General features: G+C 38.8%; 1 protein-coding gene across 1 annotated transcript in view; it reads left to right on the top strand.

Annotated features, from left to right (window-relative positions):
- Positions 1–225: 225 nt before the first annotated feature.
- Rab7 (RAS oncogene family member Rab7) overlaps positions 226–17962 on the top strand; it is a 45381-nt gene continuing 27644 nt past the window's right edge. The window contains exon 1 of the mRNA XM_065223879.1: positions 226–419. The gene's annotated coding sequence lies outside the window, so the exon portion shown is untranslated. The remainder of the gene's footprint in view (positions 420–17962) is intronic.

Genomic DNA, 17962 nt, shown 5'->3' with positions numbered 1-17962 from the left:
CTTCAAAATCTATTCCCCTCAGTTCATTCGATGAATCATTGCGTATAACCTGCAACGCAAAACCCTTGAGCGATGACACATACACATTCGCATTGTTTGTGTTGTCTTACGAGGTTTCGATTGACGTTGTCTTCATCGGTAATCCGATTCCCACAAGAAAATAAAGGCACAATCAGCAGTCAAGTCATCAGGCATCCGAACGGAACGAATCCGCGAGTCAGTGTCAGTGAGTAGTTTTGTGTGGTGAAGAGTGAACGGTGCGGAGTAAAACTAGCCAAGCAGAAAAAAAAGTGAAGAGAAGCAATAAAACTGTATTATTGAGTGCAGCAGCAGCAGCAACAACGGGAAAAGATTTTTCTTCCTTTGGAAACCATCGTCGTCCGAGTGCTGGAAAATATCGTCAAAAAGCAGTTCAAACGGTACGGAAGGTTTTCACGGTGGATTTCGGTTCCGTGGCCCTCGGGAAGGTGGTGAAATTGGTGACCACAAAAACGGCGCAGTGTTTTTCCTGATTCTGGCTGCGAGCGAGTGTCCGCTCGTTCCGATGTCGTCGTCTGTACATATTATGACGAGATTGTGTAAAATTCCTTTGTTGAAGAGGGAGGAGGAAAAATGAAATATGAAAGCACGGTCGTGAAATAATGGTATTGGTGCATTTTATATTCTGTATTATTGGTTCTGGTGGTTACGGTGAAGCCATCGTAATCCAGAAAGGAAGCAAGTCAAAAGTTATTAGTGCTCTTATCAGAATAATACGTGCAAGGTGAAGAACCGAAAGAATACAATCTGGTGACGTTGCGACCAGCAATAGTAGTTAATTTCCGTTTCGTGTCTGTCCCATCTGATCCAGGTCATAAAATGGACACGACCAAGTAAATAACGCAGCAAGAAGAAAACGCGTAACAGATAAGCTAATTTTTCTATTCTGGTGTGAAGTGAGTCGGTGGAGTGTGATCCTGCTTTGTGTTGCCCACTTCCTCTGTGCCAGTGCGACGTGTTGGAACTAGGGCATTGTATTGGATTGATGTCGTTTCAAATCAGCAGGCAACAGAACAAGGGTTTTCAAACAGCAGTGAATCAGCAGCAGCGGATGACATCGACCGTATCTCTTCCACTATACTACGCAGAGAACCCAACCAAGATATTGTAATATTATTGCGTCTCACATTGGACCAATACCAAGAGGGGCATTACAAGTTTTGTTTACAATGTTGATACACCCTTTTCATTTGAAGTAGAATAATAATATCCATACTGTAGGCGTACGAATAATTACTAGAGTACGGTTTTTGTTTTGGCCCTGAAGCAGTGTTGCCTGGTGGATGGGTTTGCAGATTTCCTCCCTGCAAGGTTTGATTAAACTTGTGTTTGTTGGCTAAATAGTTAATTTACTACCTGTTGTAATCAGAATACACTCTCGTACTAATTGGTCTGCACTGCCTATAATCGCATATCAATCCCATATGGATAGGAAGTCAAGCAAAGATGGGACTGATATGTGATTATGGGTAGTGCATCAGATTCAAAATAATCCCATTGATTTGATTTCACGTATTTATCACTTCAGTAAATAGACTAGTGCAGCGTTTCTCTATCTATAGGTCATGACCTATCTGGTAGGTCATAGAAATTTATTAAACTTGGCCATATTAAATTTAAATTTCCCAAAAAATCTGATTTTAAATTTATGCTTAGATTGGTAATTAACATTGATCTTCCGTAACAGGTTTAGTTTTGCTAGTTACATTTTTTTATTTTTAAGAAAATTAAAAGAAATGTGCAAACAAATTGATGGATGAATTGAAATTTTCATATAGGGGAATTTACGTATTCTCGGCAACCTAAGCAGCGACGTTCTTTCTATAGCCTTTTTCTTTAAGGAACGCACACATATGCAGTATTGGTTTGTTTACAATCTTTTGCTGCCAGCTGCTCTAACAATTTCAGTCGAAAGAATTGTCAAAAACTGTTTTGAAACGCTTTTACAAAGGTCCAATCTTCTCTAGTGAGAGCGAGTATTGTCGGCAACCAGTTTTTCTTCGGCAACCGTTCCATTTGACCTGCCTGTAAATCTGCTGTTCTATTATCGGCAACTCGAAATCAGCTACAATTTGTAGTGCGTGTGTTTCATTTCAAGAAAACCCTGCTAGATTGCTTTTTCTCAGTGGGAAAAATATAGTCAAATTGAAGCTGAAAGCATAAAGAATCGTTTGCATGCATTCAGCGAAGTGTTTTTGTAAGAAAATCCAGTGAAAATAATGTTTCAATTTGGGTTGCCGAAAATAGTCTGGCATGCCGAAGCCGTCATTTTCCCTACTGACACCTACTTTGAACAGAATAATACTTTCTGGAATATGTTGGCGTTTCGAAATCATTTTGGAATTTCAAAGCTATTTTTGTGATCAATTTAAACGTTGTTTCGGCGATTAATGACCGGATTTTTTAACTTTGGAATAATTTAGTGCTTTAGCGCATTTTTCCCTTAATTACCTCGGAATTCTGATCAGAATAATAATGATATGCTCCTCGAGAAAATATATTTGACGCTTTTCTAGTATCTCGGAATTCCCTTGAAATTCCCCTATGAATTTGCTCACAATCCTCCTTAGAATTCCTTTCATATTATCCTGAGAATTCAATTCCTTTGAAAATATTCCTAAAATTTTAATCAAAACTCTCCTCGGAAATCCTAGTATTGTATAATAGACTTGGCTAGACTACAAATCTCTCTTCAGGAATCTTCCTGAAATAATTCTCACAACACCCTATAAATTTTGTTAATAATTATCTTTAAATTCTCGTCAAAATTCTCTTGGAATTATTCTTAAAATTCACTTGCTGTTCTCCTCACAATCCTCATAAAAGTCTACTCAGGATCACTTTGGAATGCTCCTTAATATTCATGTCATAACGTCCATGGAATTATTCTAATAATTAGGTACCTATGAATTAAATTCAGAACTTTCTCTCTTCTCCGCTTCAGTTCATTGTATTTCGTCTCAGAATTCATCAGAACATCATCTCAAAATTATCTTGGAATCCTGGTCGTCTGAACTTACCAGAATTTTGTGTTTATTCTTCTCATAATTTCTCTTGAATTCACACTTTAATGCCTATTAACTGCTCCTGAAAAATCCTTAGGTATCCTCCTCAGAATTATAAAGATTGTTTTTTATAGTTAGAGCCCTGACCATTCTTCTAAATTGCAGAGTTTTGAAAACTTTCCACTACCAAAACAACGATCTTTTCTTAATCTGTGATCTTGTAAATTGTTCAATACTCCACATTTTGAGTATTTTTTTCGCAATTCCAAATTTTAAACGAATTTTGTGTTTTTATAAATCTAAGTTCTTTAACTTTCAATAAATAAATAATAAAGTAAACAAAAATTCCACAGTCTAATGCTCCTAACAAATCTCAAAGCTTCAGAATCTTGGAAATTTTCTTTATCACATTGTGTTTAAACATTTTCTTATTATCTCCAACAAGTTTCCCTAGATCTCATTTGTATCAAGTTAAGATTCTATAAACAATTTCTATATTAGAAGTCAATAGCGCTCGACCTAGTGTCGTTAAAAATATTGATTATCGAGAAGTAAATGATACTTTCGAGATAGGTACTAAGAAAAATCAATTTGCTAATCATGAGACCTAAACTTACTGTACAACTGAGTCATGGAATATGTGTATGGTCACTAAGCCGAACACTATTGAGCTGGATGGGTCATTAGACTGAATTGTAAAGAGTAAGAGATTTAATCAAGAAATTGTTTGATTTAATTCAAGAAAACTTTGATATACTTCATACAATCACTTCACATACGAGGATCGCTTCCAGTTGACTTGCACACTTGATCATACTTTGTAATAGGCAATACCAACGCCAGTCGCGTCCAAATCCCGGTACATTAGGAGTAGGAAAGTGTTCAGGCTCGCTTTCTTGGAAGCGAAGAAATCCTTTGCACCTCTACGAGAAATCACTGGGATGCTGGATACAAAGACTACTTTATGTGAACCCACGATCTTCTGATCATTTGGCAAAAACGGTATCTCTAAGGCCAGCAAACTATTTACATCACAACACACTACTTGTTAGGCAGTTCAATTAAAACCCGGCGACGGTGACAATTGTCACGCAATACACGATGAGAAGTAGAATCATAGGCACATGATTCGGAACTGCAAGATCGCCAGGAAGATCTGGGAAGAATTGAAGAAACATCTCCAGATGACGACAATCAGAAGAATCTGTGCAAAGTGGAAAATTTCGGCGACGGGGATATAGAAAAGTCATCTATTCGAAAGCGTTCGCCAATCTTTATGTGACGATGATATTGAAGAGTATTCCTGACTCACGCCATATCCCCATTACTGCGTTTGCGAGTCGTTCCGACCTGGAGTTCACCATGGACCTAATGAATTGAAATCTGCTGCTGATTTCAGTACAAAAGCGACAAGGGCAGTTCATCCGGCGTATGATAGTGACGACGAAAAAAGTCACTGCTGGTAGGGAACGAATTTCAAGGCGAAAACTGGCAAGGTATCATCATTCGCATTTATGTCAACTATTCCTAAAAGTGACTCAAAGGTGTGGATCGTTTTAGCGGTATCGTTTGGAAAACAAGGCAACGAACTCGATGGAATTTCCAAAAGCGATTCTGCGGATTGCGGATCTTCTCTAATGTTTGGCCGCTCCAGCACCAGTTGCTTTCAACGAACATCAGCGAATTCACCCCCTACGGTCCAGAGAAAGGCACCATGTTCGATTACTGATTTGCTCATTACTGGGATCTGTTCAAAAGCGACGAGAGAAGTATGGCTGATCAAGCTAACAATACTTTCGGCAAGCTGGCCTCCTTTTCCAACAAGTGCTATCAGTGCTCAGGGTGCGTGATAAGATCGAGTTTGGAAAACTGAAACTCGACCAGATTCAAATGTAAATGATATCTCAAATATTTCTCTTGCAATTTTGGAACGAAACCCATAAGCTTGAAAATTTGTTTAAGATCCGTATCTTGAAACTTGTTCTCAACTCAAGTCTCAGAGTCTTGACAATTTTGGTTAATCCTGGATCTTAAATGTCTGTGTATGGAATCTGTGGAATCTGGAATCTCCTTTAGCTCAGTCGGTAAAGGCGCAGCTATAAAGCAAGACCATCCTGGAGGTGGCTGGGTTCGATTCCCGGTCCGGATTAGGATTTTTTCGGGTTGTAAAATTTCTCAACTTCCCTGGGCATAGAGTATACACAATTATACTAATGCAAAAATGGTGGTAGTGCATCTAGAATACTAAGTGAAGAGCACGCAATAAGCTAATATCCGATAAACAATAAGCTTGAAATTCTAAGAATTGTGGAATCTAAAATTTATCTAAATTAATTTTTTGAAACTTATCTCATGATATATTTGCACATTTCTCAAGAATTTCCATAGGATCAATTCTAAATGCCTTTAGAAAAACTTTACTTTGAGGATTCTCCTCAATAATCTTATGATTTTGTCCAGTAATCCCTGCAATTTATTTCCATCAATGTTGGATTTTTTTCAGATAACTTTAGAAATTCTCTCAAGAAAACTACTGAAATTTGTTCTACATTTATCATTCTGTTCTTTTGAGAAATGAGAAATTGTTTCAAATTATCTCCCTTATATTCTTTACAATTCGCTTGAAATATTCCTGGAAATCTCGTGGCATACCATTTCGAATTTAGAAAGTGTAAAACCATATTTTTTTTGGATTTTACAATGGAAGTTATCTATTGAGATGTTAGTAGAATTTTCACAAAAACAAAGAAATGGTGATTATTTTCCACTTAATCCCACTAAGTAATTTGTATCGAAGACAGATACGTATTTCGACTACAATGTCAGTCATCAGTGTCATTCTCATCCAATTCTAGCTAGAACTGGAATTAGGACGTATCAGCCTTAGTAAACAATGGCTTCTCTCAATGGCTGTTACGCTCTGATTCCAGCTATATCTAGAATTAATCACCTGTTCTTTGCTCTTGGATTTCATGTCAGAATTCCATAGATATTTTCCACGGACTTTTCTTGAAATGCTTCCTCAAAATGCTGTTGCCGAGGATCTCTTGGAATTTTCTTCAAACTCTCCTTAGAATTCCAGGGTGGCCACTGCACCGGATATTGAAATAACCGGGAATTTTATTTGAACCTCCAAATATGTTTTTATACCTATATCAATCGAATTTTCTTAATACAAATTCAAAGTCCGATATTCTCTAATATTTACCGTAGATTCTTGAGTTTTGCTTCAAGTTTGGAATTCTTATCTTTTTCTTAGTAAGGAATACCAAAAGTTAAGTCTGAGATCTCAACAAATTAGCAATGTCTCAGAGTTCTGATAATTTGTCATTTCCAAGATCGTGATAATTTCCATAAATGATTCCACTGAGAATTTGTTACAAAAATGCGAGAATCTCTTGGATTTTTCTATGCAAAATTCTTTGGAAAGTTCATTAACCTTTCTTAGAATTCCCTTATAAATTTCGTGAGAATTTTCTTAAAATTCAGAAAATAATAAGGGAATTTGGAAATATGCTCAAAATTCTCTGTGAACTCTTAACTTTGGAGTTCTCTCGCAAATTCAAATTTTCTTATGAATTCCCTTAAAACTTATCTTCAAGTTAGCTTAATTCTGCATATAATTTGTATGAGCTTTTGTTTGGAAGTATTTTCTCTTGAAATTATTATCGATATTTTCTGGAAGCTCTACTTAGAAATCTCTTTGATAGTTTGATTGACATTTAAGTGATTTCCAGCCGTAATTGACCATACGATTGTCATATCATATGAGATATCACCATTATGTTAGTCGTATTAGCTTAATACCACGTTCACATTACAGCCTATATCACGTAATATAGGGTGTCTTGCAATGAGCACTCATACATAAAATTTCCTGTGAAAAATAGATGTATGAGTGCTTATTGCAAGACAGCGTATATCACGTGATATACGCTGTTACGAGGGGCACGCACTAATCTTTCAATACTACGCAGCCTGTTGACAAAATATTTAAAAACTTGCCATTACTTCATTCATTACTTTAAATACACTCTTAATTTCATTAAATACTTTAATTACTGTCAAAAATTACTCATACCTGGAAGTGCGCGCCCCTCGCACTGTTATGTGAACAATATAATAATAATACAAATACAAAAAAATGCTCCCAGCAATTTATTCAAATTTGTTTTAGACTTCCCTGGAATTCTACTCATAATCCCCATAATAGTCTCTTTAGAACTACTAAGAGGTAATTTTAGTTCCATTTACAATTTTATTAAAATACTTCCCAAAATAACATAAAACTTATATCATTGAAATTCTCCTCGAAAATAATTTGTCATTCACATCAAAATTTTCTACATAATTCTTCAAAGCGTCAAAATTCTCAAATGTTGTCCATGTTCAACAGTCATATCTTTGTAATCTGAAATGTTGAAAATAATGCCACATTTGAAATTTCGATAAACTGAAAACTTTCTCATTTAATCTTCTAAAAATTGCTTAATTCAAGGTCTCAAATGTTATTCCGTTAATTTTATTGTTTTCTGTAAACTTTTGTAAGTTAATGTATTTATTTCGTCAAGCAAAAGTAGACTGCATACAATGGTGACAATGCTTCACTTACATGCTATGCATTATTTCTCTTATGTTTTAGTCGGTTTTCAATTTGTTCTTTTGACATAGTGATGCTAATGACTTCGCAGTGTAGATTAGTCTGTCGCATCATTCGATTGATGGAGCCATTTTTGCGTAATTTGTTCTGTGTGATTTTTCTGAGAATAATGTCCGTGTTCAAAGATGACGACAGGGTGTGTAAAGACTGGACTCGGAAAAAAATGCGACACTTTGTTTTGGGTGTAACTTTTTATCGCGTGGGTAAAAATTAATGAAAATTTGGGTAATACTAGTTTAGAGTGTTATGTATATGTGTGCAAATCTATATCGCGATCTGTCAAGTAGTTTTCAAGATGCATTCGAAACAAGAAGAGCTACGCCAGCAAATCTTGGGCGCGGTGATCGATAATCCTGGTCAGTCGCACAGATGGATCGGCAAAAGGCTTGGAATCCACCATTCCACCGTGTCCCGCGTTGTGAAGATGTTTCAGGAGACGAAGACAATCGAGCGGCGCGCTGGAAGCGGCCGAAAACCGAAAACGGAATACCCAGAGAAGGCGCGGAAGATAAGGCAGTACTTTAAGAATAACCCGAACCTTTCCACCCGAGACGTGGCCAAAAAGGTCAATTCGTCGAAGTGGTTCGTCAAACCGGACTGACAAGCAAAACACGGTGGCCAAATTGCGTGCGCGGAAGCTGTACCGTGAGTGGCTGGTCAAGCCAGGCTGTCTCGTCATGGACGACGAGACATACATCATGGCGGACACCAAACAAATCCCCGGCCTCGAGTTTTTTGTCGGTACGTCCCGCATGGAGGTTCCGGAAAAGTTCCGGAAGAGAAAGATGGACAAATTCGCGAAGAAGTACCTGTTGTGGCAGGTGATCTGCGAGTGCGGACGGTACAGCAAGCCGTTCGTTACAACCGGCACCATAAACGGGCAGATTTATCGAGAGGAATGCTTGCAGAAGCGCTTGCTGCCCTTCCTCCACTCTTACCGTGGTCCCACGCTGTTCTGGCCGGATCTCGCTTCGTGCAATTACGCCAAGCCTGTAATGGATTGGTACGAAGCGAAGGGCGTTAATGTGGTCCCGAAGGAGGCGAACCCGCCAAATACACCAGAACTTCGTTCGATCGAAAAGTTTTGGGCAATAATGAAGAAGAAGTTGAAAAAAAGCGGAAAAACATTCAAAACCGATGAAGCTTTGAAGAAAAACTGGGAGAAATTGTGTAAGGAAGATGGGCAAAGCCTCGCCCAAGATCACATGAGCAGTGTTAAGAGAAATGTAGGAGCATTAAGCTTGGGGGAGGAAATTCAATAAATAAATTATGCCAAAACATAGCTAATATATAGTTATTTAATCCCTGATAATTTGAGAAGTATCCGATTTAAAATGAATTTTTGGTGATCATTTTTGTGTGTCTCATTTTTTCCGAGTCCAGTCTTTAAAAGTTTGATTGTGAGAGTAATTGTGATGATTCTATGCGATGTGAAATAATGTCATTGATGAAGAAAAGCATTGCAAATTCGCGGCGTTCTTTGAGTGTTGTAAGTTGATGAACATTCAGTGTGCTTCATATGATGGAAGAGGAAATGCGGTCCAATTCAATTTGCCAAGGGCATATAAAAGGAATTGTTTTTGGACTGATTCTATATGTTCCTCATCTATGGCATTGTCCGGCTCCATACTAGGTTAGAGTATTCCAGAATAGTTCTTACGTATGTTATGTATAATAATTTAATGCTGAACCTCTTAATGAAGCCCAACATACTATTTGCTTTCGTTATGATAGTATTATCACAGACAAACAGACATAACCCTCGCAAGTTGTTCATCGAACAAGCATTTAACGAACAATTTAAAAGTATCGTAGTTGGTAGTACCACAACCTGTGGCGCGCATAGTCAATTTCCTTGCGTTTGACGTTTACACACTACCGCCATCTGTTCAGCGCAGTGCCCACCACAGTGTACTCAACAGATGGCGGTAATGTTTTAGCGACGATGTTTTACAGTGAGAAATATTCAATGTGTTATGTCTGTTTGTCTGTGGTATTATAATGTTCTACGAAAGTGAGTCTGGAGTCTAGGATTACGCCTAGGTCTCTTACAATTTTGCATTTTTCTACTTTTGGTTGCCTAAAAATATTTCAGAAAGAGGTGTTTCTATTTTTCTGCTAAATACTATAGAGCGATCGATCAACTTCTGGTGGCGGTTTCTCCTCCTTAAGACCGTCTAGAATGTGTTTCAGGATACTGGGATAATACGCGCTCCTCTTTTGGAGATTAAAAACCCCGTCTGTTTAATAGTGGTTCAATCAGCTGTGTGCAACTACATGCTTCCACTAGTGTTTCGATGCTGTCGGCTTAAAAATTGGGACAGCAAGTGGAAATAGCCTGAGAAGCCTGAAACGGAGTACAAGATGTATCGTTGGTATATTCTGGAAATAGGTTTTCAGTGCCTCCAAATCCGTTTTGCGTCAATTACTGTTACAGTACACTGAGGCAAAATAACGTAAGAATTCGGTAAGAACCAGTTATAAAGTTTAGTCACAAGTATGAATTTCATTGATTTGCCTTATGAAAACTGGAACCGAATAATGGACTTTGAGATAATAGGTCACTCGTCTGTCAACGGTTGGGAAAATGCAATAACTAAAGGTGTATAAGAGCTATCTTATCTTAGACGAAAATCTTTCATAAGTCACGATTATGAAATTCATATGTGTCGTTCATAAGTCCAGCCTTATGAATTTCTTAAGTCTGTTTGACTCAGTGTAGAGTTCGCTCATTCTGATGACCCAAAGTTTGTCAGAACAACTTCCGCACATCTCCTGTAATGGCAAACCGGTGGAAGCTGGAATGGACTACGATGTACAACATTGAAACCTGAACTTTTCTTTCGTCCTATTTGGAGAAGATCATTCAAGGGGATTGGTTTCTGCTTTTGTCTGAACAATCGAACTCGTCTTTAAACTTGGTTGTAAATATTGTATTTTTTTAAATTGCTGTTTTGCTGGTAGGAAGCAATGAAAATCGCCATATAGAAATTCAGAGAAGTGGGAATCTCGGTGGGAATAATTCACTTTCGATGCATATTCAGGTCAAGAAAAAAAGTGTGAACGGCGCCGGTGGTGTAGTGGTAAGCGTGATTACCTCTCACCCCAGCAGGCCTGGGTTCAATCCCAGTCGGCGCCGCCGGGATGTTCTGAGGCATAACATCTCTGATCACGGAAGTAAAGCCGTTGGTGCCCGATTCATGAGTTGATGGGTCGATAGGTAGGGTCCAGAGGCCACATTGCGCATCTCGAAACGAAAAACTTTTTCATACAAGCGTTCGTACAAAAAGTCTTTCGCTTCGAGATTCGCAATGTGACCCCAGGTGGCGTCGGTAGCATTAGTGCTCAGCACGGAAAACAAGATCGACGGAAAACAAATCATGGAAAAAAATTTAACAGAGATTTCCATTGAAATATTCCTCGAAATTTCGATTAATCCTTCGAATTCAATTTTCTGTTAGTTTTCCTCGGAATTACCTTGAAATTCTCCACAATAAGAACCCCCTTTGGAAAGATTCTCCGAAAGATTCATTGAATTCATTTCAGATTTCCTTTTGAATTTCACTCCGGCTTCCGGGGCTCCGGTTCTTCACTGCTCATTATAAGGTCGATGTCCCTGAGGTCGTCAGAAAGCAGAAGATGTCAAAGTTTGCCAAAAAATACATGATTTGGCAAGCAATTTGCTCGTGTGGAAAGCGGAGCACTCCACTCGTGACAACTGGGACGATAAATGGGCAGGTATACCTTAAGGAAAAAAAGCGTCTACTTCGACTTCTGAGGTCACACAATGGTCCTACGTTGTTCTGGCCGGATTTAGCCTCGTGCCATTACTCGAAAGATGTTCTGGAGTTGTACAAGGCTAAGGAGGTCAATTTCGTGCCGAAGCATCTCAATCCCTGCGGCCAATTGAGAAGTACTGGGCCATCATGAAGCAGGCACTTCGGAAATACCCTAAGGAAGTGAAATCAGAGGAAGATATGAAGCAAAAATTGATTTCCACACAAAACAAAGTTGGTTCAAACGTTGTACAAGATCTTATGAGTAGTGTTAAGAGAAAAGTACGTGCATTTGGATATGGCAATGAAATTGAATAAAACGAACATGGAAAAAGTTAAGTAACATGATTTCTTTTATTCCCTGAAAGTTTGAATAGGTGAATTTTGCCGAACCTTTTCTTGTGATGCAATTTGATTCCGTACACCCTTCACAAACGATACTCCCTTAGCTCAGTTGGTAAAGGCGCTGCTACGAAGCAAGTCTATGCTGGAGGAAGCTGGGCTCGATTCCCATTTAGTCTATTAATTTTTCGGGATGGAAAATTTCTCGACTTCATTGGGTATAGGATTGTACAGGCATAGAATGCTCTCAATTTAAACACAGAGAACAGACATGGAGGCTCGAGCAAAATTTCTCTAAAAACTTGTGTAAAGATTCCTATTTGACTTAAGCGCCTCTAACGGCGACTTCCCCACTTAAAAACCCTCTTTGACAACATGATGGCGCTGGCGTTGCACAAATTACACTAGATACTAAGTGCTAGTAGCGCCAAGTGGCAATTTTCAACAGAAAATTTATCGATACTAGTGGCAAATTGGTCGAAAGTGGAAAATTTATAGAGAAAATCAGGAGATGCTAACACCACGTAACGGCGACGTTCCCACTTATTTTACACAAGTTTCTGACCGAGCTTAAACGTCTGTTCTCTGTGGTTGAGAGCAAGCAAATAGCTTATATTCTATAAGCAATAAGCTTGAAAAATGGTATTTTTAAGCAATAAAAACAGTTTTTTTTGGGGCGACTCCAGCGTAGTGGTTAGCATCCATACCTCTCACGCCAAAGTCACGAGTTCAAATCTCACCCCCGCACAAGTCACGAATGACCCAAGAGCGTTAAAGTGACTGAAATAAAAAAAAAAAAAACTTTTTTATCTGTCGTGAAGTAGTATTTGAAGTCGTGGATTTCTTTTAAGAAATCGCGGATTTCACGGATTAAATTTTGAAGATCTTGTAACAGCCCTGCAAATAGCACTTTTTCACGGTATTATCAACCGGTGGAAACTAACGATTTTAATTAGCTCACTACTTGACTAGCCTATTGGTCACGAGCAAATCGATTAACGTACCCCATTCTAGTCGACATTCTAGCACTACATTATGTTTGTTTTGATTCGCTACGAATGTTTGGCAGATAAAAAGAGCGGTTCGTGGATTTTCCTATGTTTCGAGGAGTGCAACGATTAGATTGCGACCAAAGAGAGTACCAGAGCTGAGCCAAAAAGTTGAGCAAGTTTCTTCGGGACCTTCTAGTCTAGTTATGGTATTATGCCTAGCGACTAATATGCCATGTAGTTTGTCCCTATAGATCTAACTCAAATTCAGGCATCACAATTGACCCACACACAGAACCTTCCCGTTTTTGGCAACACAACTTCTTTGCTTTCTATAAAATCCATCGTACGCTTTTTTTTTTCCTTTGTTCGGGACCTAACACTACTGCGAACAGTAAATTGTTCTATTGTAGTATATCCCGTGTCCTTAGTTTTAGTGCATGTCGTATTACTCCATCACTATTGAGAAATGATGAAGTATTCGATTTTTTTACAGTTGCCACTCTTGCATTTATCGCAAGGATCCGACTCTAATTGAAAGGTCCCACTATTTATACCCTTCGGAGTGTTGAAACACCCTCCAAAGGCGCGCCCCTTTGTCAGTCAAAATTGGATTCCTTAGGGAGCATCCATAAATGACGTAGCATATTTTTGATTAATTTTAGACCCCTCCTCCCCCCCTCGTAGCGTATTTGGCTATATCCAATACATGGCCGGTCACAAATTCTGAAACCCCCACCTCCCCCCTCAAATGCTACGTCATTTATGCATGTTCCCTTAGCAACAAAATTAAGGTATGACACCGATAATGACCATGCATCAGAACCCTAGTCTTAACCACTTCAAACTAGGGAACAACGATTAGAATATTAGGAATCACATAGATGAAGACAACTATCTCATTTTTTTCCTTGTTTCAAGATCATTCTCGGTAGACAAAGCCGAGTCTTGTCACTATCAACAAGACATAAAAAGTAACAAGGACTAAGATGTGTTCCTTGGATTACTGAAAAATTCTATTTCCCTAGTTTGAAGTTGTCAGGACTAGGAGTCGGTGGTAGATCTTACATCCTGTAACGTACCACGAAAAGGTGATCTACCCACGTTACGGGGCAAGTACGCTTTATTCCATTTATAATTCTATTAGACCATTCCGTAGAGATTAGCGCTGCTTGGTGGTAGTTCATGAAAAATCGCCCAAAAAACTCTAGCACAAATTTACGGATGCTAAGCTGATTTGGTCGCGTGATCAAAAACGGGACGACACTGTATATAAATAGACCCTCATTTATAGTAACCTTTCTACGCTTAACCGAGTGACCACTTTTGCATACACTGATAGTTGCGTCTGTCCGCCGAGCACCGCACTCTGTCAATACTCTGCCTGATAATGAATGAATCACACTGCATGTAGTAATCTTCCGCATGGTTCTATCACCAGGCACATAAGGCTCCCATTCCAGTAAGAGCAACATATATTAATAGCCATGTACTATATAGCTTCCGATAGATAGTGACCATTCTGCGGGTATTCCAAGTCGTTGGTTCCGGCTACTCAATCGTAATTGAATGAAAACCGATCGACAACAGACGACAGTAGCCTACCTAGTTGCTTATATAAATAGTCGCGCATTTCGTTTTCCTGACGAACAGCGAGCTGCGGTGAAATTGAAGCAGGCACTTGGAGGAACGAGGCGATTAGACGTCACAGAGTGCGTTGTCGCGAAAAGTCTTCGTCGCATGGAGATAGTTGAATGCTAAGATACGCGTTAAACAGCCAATGCAGGTGCTCTGTCTTTATGTCCCACCCTCGGATGTTTTGTTCGGTATATGTGATCAGCTGATTCAATCGTTGGAAGCAGGCGATCAACTACCGAACAAAGAAAACCGTCCATAAGGGTACATTTTTCAAAAATAATATCGCGTATGGCTGTCATTATTCATTTACGGTAAGATCTCATAAGCGTTTTCGAGAACGGCACACTTGCTGCTGTGTTGTTGTTCTTTGTGTTCTTTAACCTCGTTTGCAATAACGCGATTGACTACACACTGTACGTTGGTTCGAAGTCGAAGTGATTACGAAATCATACTTATAAGCCAGTGGTTTTCAACCTTTTCCGTTCCATTCCCCTAGCCCCCTACCAAAAATGCTCGCTTCCACTCACTAAAGCTGGGTTGCATTCTCCCCACCGACCGCTGTTGAAGAACGCTGTTGCTTTGCTTGCTGCAGAAAAATAAAAACTGCAACAGTTCCTATTCTTACATCCGCTGTAGTAGTTACACTCACGCATAGTCGTGTGTTCAAAAGGTCAACTTTTTGGACATAGCTAACGGGAAGTTATCGATACCGGTTGTTAGGTTGTTTTTCATGAACGAACACAGGTATACCTCGATTATATGGAGCCTCGATTTTACGTACTTCGATTTGAACATATTTTGTACGTACATTTTTTGCTTTGAAACCTATTTTTTTTTTTAGCGGCGCCGGTGGTGTAGTGGTAAGCGTGATTACCCCTCACCCCAGCAGGCCTGGATTCAATCCCAGTCGGCGCCGCCGGGATGTTCTGAGGCATAAAATCTCTGATCACGCCTTTCTTCGGAAGGGAAGTAGAGCCGTTGGTTCCCGGTTCATGAGTTGATGGGTCGATAGGTAGGGTCCAGGTGTGGGAGCTGTCTCCCTGGCGTCGGTAGCATTGGTGCTCAGAACGGAAAACAAACCAAAGGAAAAAAAAAACATTTTTTTTGTTTTTGGTTGTTTGTTCACATAACATAACACATCTGAACTATATATAGGGTATAGTAACAGTTTCTGAGGTGGGACCAATTTTTGTCATGGATTTGAAAATCAATCATAGCGAAAATCAAATCAATCATTGATGCACCATTAATGTTGAGTGCGCTAGTCGATTTGTCATTAAAACCGTTTGTTTACATCATAATGGCGATTTTCAAAGCTCAAAATAATGCATATTTTATTGCACATCTTACAAATGTCCATCGGGAGTGGTGTTATTTTCCGATTATCTACAGATCTGAACTGATTGACAGCTCAAATAACCACTCAAATCCACTCAAATCTGGAAGATCATAACCGCAGGCACAGTTTTAAGAATCTACATTTTTCTCATTAAAAATATATGGAAGCACCAACCGGATCATTGCAAAACCGATACAGAAAACAAAATATTCTACGTGGGTGGTGATTTCAAGCACCTGCGAAGGATAAATTAATCACTTTTCATCGTGACATCTTGCTATGTCACGGTGAAAATTTCAGTCATCATCACGCTTTTTAGGCTTCTCCTATTCACTACCAGTGGCTGAAACGATCCCCCCTATTCTGCGAGTCACGTGACTCTCTCTCACCGGCGAGTCACGTGACTCTCTCCATTTGATTTGCATGGAGAGTCACCTCACACGAGGTGACAATTGTCACCTCACCGGTGAGAGAGAGTCACGTGACTCGCAGAATAAGGGGGGATCGCTTAAAAATAAAACAGCAAAAAGGTTATCTTCTATTTAATTCCACTTAATTAATTTTGGTATCCATGACAGATACGTATTTCGACTACAATGTGCAGTCTTCATCATTTAATTCGCGTTCAAAGCTGGTACCGACATGTAGGCGGCGCTTTCGTCATTGTGATAATACTTCTGCTTTAATCTGTCAAATTCTTTGGTTAAATGTAAATATTAAATTTAAATTTCTAAATTTCCCGCAAAACACTGTAAAACCCTAAAGTTTATCACGTTCAGAAGGGAAAAAACGAATAACTGGCCTTAGTTCCAATCGTTGAATAGTCAACGCAAACATGAAACTAGTGTTTTCCGGAAAGCGTATAGAAAAAAATGTAGCCTCCTCTTTTGTCATAGAGCACGATATTAATTCACCTCTGATTACAGGCACCCGTATGAAATTAAAACAGTATGCAATCTCCATATTAAAGATCCGAAAGTTGCGTACTGGTCGAGTTTGTAGTGTCGTAGGATGCAAGACAAAAAAAAACGAAAATGTAATCTGCACAACTTCCCGTCCAGTAAGAAATTGCTGCGGAAGTGGAAAATATCAACTATGGTAATATCCTTATCCACATTATGTTCGGCAACTGTAACACATTCACTTTAAAGATGTTTTTCAATCTGTTTAGATTTGTTCGCTTGCGTATTTCTACGTTCAGTACGCATAGATTTTAACCTCAATTCTGCTAACAACCCAATTTCATTATTTCATTACGAACGCTTAGTTTCTATTGGATTCACCTAATTTAAGTCTTGAAGTTTACAACAGAATCATACAGCCAAAAAAGAGCGTTGTAAGTTGTTGTTGACCCCGTGCTTGTAAGAGATTCCTACAGTATTAAAGCCAATCCCGGCCCTATATCCAGAGTGATTTGAGATTTGGGCGTAATTGCTTTTGTAAACAAACACGTCAATCGTTGAATTCTTGAGAATAGCAGATCAATCTTGTTAACAAACAAAACCAAATGGTAGAGGAATCATTCCTCTACCTGACAGTGTTATTATTTTTCGAGGTCGAGTTATGATTCACGAGAAATCGGTGATTTACGTGTTTGTTTACAAATGTAATTACGCCCAAATCTCAAATCACTCCGGATAGCAATATTACGCTAATATTTCCTATTAAACGGTCAGTTTAAATCTAGGTTACTTTGACATAAATGTGGGTAGATTCACGTTAGCGTGTATTTTTTTGACATTTACGATCGTGAGAAAGTTAGTATCTCTACTTCGACTTGAAACCGTGCAGATTAAAATCTGAAAAAATGGCTTCTGATAATTCTTCCAAAGCAAAGAAGAATCGATCGGGTATTCTCCTCACTGATGAAGTGAAGATTATACAAGATTTGGAGAATGGAGTTTCGATCCGAGATGTGATGGAAAAGTATCGCATCAAAGCACGATTTACCATATACAACATCCAGCAGTCTAAAACAAAGATATTGATTTTAAAGGTTAATTTACAGATAAGTTGCCATGAAGATTCTTGTTTACAGTATATCGCAAGACCTTCAAGCAAGCTAGCTACCCAAAAGTGGATGAAGCATTATACCGTATGCGTAATAATGTTTGCACCATCATACAAATAAGGTTTGCGTTTCACCTGTGCATACAATGCCTTGGTTTTCTTTG

The sequence above is a fragment of the Ochlerotatus camptorhynchus genome, unplaced genomic scaffold (genome assembly GCF_037179485.1).
Source record: "Ochlerotatus camptorhynchus isolate MF236.1 unplaced genomic scaffold, CSIRO-AGI_Acam_v1.1 ptg000201l, whole genome shotgun sequence".
Lineage (NCBI taxonomy): Eukaryota > Metazoa > Arthropoda > Insecta > Diptera > Culicidae > Ochlerotatus > Ochlerotatus camptorhynchus.
The sequence above is the reverse complement of the archived record's forward strand: the minus strand, read 5'-3'. Positions and strand labels throughout refer to the sequence as shown.